The sequence below is a fragment of the Salmo trutta genome, chromosome 5 (genome assembly GCF_901001165.1).
Source record: "Salmo trutta chromosome 5, fSalTru1.1, whole genome shotgun sequence".
Classification (NCBI taxonomy): Eukaryota; Metazoa; Chordata; class Actinopteri; order Salmoniformes; family Salmonidae; genus Salmo; species Salmo trutta.
Genome location: NC_042961.1, coordinates 56,444,670 through 56,446,343, shown reverse-complemented (window position 1 = coordinate 56,446,343; position 1,674 = coordinate 56,444,670). Strand labels below are relative to the sequence as shown.

The 1,674-nt window shown below is 40.6% G+C and overlaps 2 non-coding genes across 2 annotated transcripts; one reads left to right on the top strand and one right to left on the bottom strand.

Annotated features, from left to right (window-relative positions):
- The first annotated feature begins 497 nt into the window (after window positions 1-497).
- trnat-agu (transfer RNA threonine (anticodon AGU)) lies at window positions 498-571 on the top strand. Its single transcript has one exon. It is a non-coding gene; the product is annotated as a tRNA-Thr (tRNA).
- A 1,021-nt stretch (window positions 572-1,592) lies between these two features.
- On the bottom strand, window positions 1,593-1,674 carry trnas-uga (transfer RNA serine (anticodon UGA)). The gene has a single exon. It is a non-coding gene; the product is annotated as a tRNA-Ser (tRNA).

Genomic DNA, 1,674 nt, shown 5'->3' with positions numbered 1-1,674 from the left:
TGACATTTTAAATATTTGTATTCTTTCGTGAGTGTAATGTTTACTGTTCATTTTTTATTTGACTTGCTTTGGCAATGTTAAATTCAATTGAGTAGGTTTGAAAGTCTCTTTGACTACACTACCCCCGTTTGGAACAAACGTGATATTACATGACACGAGGCGATGACTCTCACTACGGGAATGAAACCCGTCTTTAGAAAACGTTCAGATTTTTTAAAATATTTGACTAGTTAAGAACAAATTCTTATTTACAATGACTGCCTAACCCGGACGACGCTGGGCCAAATGTGCGCCGTCCCAATCACGGCCGGATAGAGCCTGGATTCGAACCAGGGGCTGCAGCGACGCGTTTTAGCGCTGAAATAACGTGCATTAGACGGCTGCGACACTCGGGAGCCCACGTTTCAATCAAGTGTCCGTTAGCCATTCGCTAAAAAAATTGACGACTTTGTGTAAGTGTACAATTGTAAATCCATATAATGTCCGCGGCACGCACAGGCGCCGTGGCTTAGATGGTTAAAGCGCCTGTCTAGTAAACAGGAGATCCTGGGTTCGAATCCCAGCGGTGCCTTTTGCTTTTGGTTCGATCCTCACCACCTTTCTCTGACCTCGTTGCGTTGAATACTTGATATTGATTTCAAAATGTGTTACCGGTAGTTTTTCGTAAAAATCCTAACAACTTAAAATCCTCACAATTCAATGGCGCCGAGAGTTCAATCAAAGAGAAAAGCCTACCCTTATGAAAAAAAATTGCGGTCATATTGCAGTATAACTGCAGTAAATTGTGGTATAACTTTTGAAAGAAAATTGCAGTCAGATTGCAGTATAACTGCAGTAAACTGTAGTATGGCTGTAGTTAGAGTGCATTATAACTGCAGTGTACTACAAATACTGTGTCCAAAATAACACCGTTTTTTTATGCTGTAATTTGGCAGTGCAAAAGCAGTTACAGTGCAGTATAACTGCAGTTCAACAGCAATACACTGCAGTTATCCTGCAATTACTGCGTCCAAAATATCACAGTGGAGTGCAGTTACTGCACTTTTACGGCAGTTTCCAAACTACAATCTTTTTTGTAAGGGTGTGTATGTTTCAAATTACTGTGGTAAAAAAAATCCTGAAGGGAATAGGAAAAGCCAGTCAGTAGCCTATGTCCCAAAATCTTTTAAATATCTCAACTTTTTCTGCGGACTGCAAAACGGATGGCCCTGGACTAGTCTTTCACTTTTAAAACAATAAAACTGTAAGTCATTTTGTTCTCAGGATATGTTTAGCAACATCACATATAGTCTAGCCAACAAGTTAATAAATTCAAAGTGATATATTTATTCGGAATACAGTTTGGACGTGAGCTGTTTATCACATGAACTAACTAACTTCAGCTTCGAGTTTTCACACCGTCCCTGTCTGAATTTGTTTGAGTCATCAATGTTTATTGACCTTGATATTATCTCGCTGAACCGTCTTCATTGGAGTAGCTGGTGCAGGTGCCCATATAAACTGATGTAAACAGAAGAACACATATAAACAGACGAAGTGTAGTTTTTATCACGATGAGGCGTTTTTACTTGCGCAAAATGTTGACCAACACTCGCTGCGAGCAGGGTTCGAACCTGCGCGGGAAGATCCCATTGGATTTCAAGTCCAACGCCTTAACCACTCGGCCATCGCAGC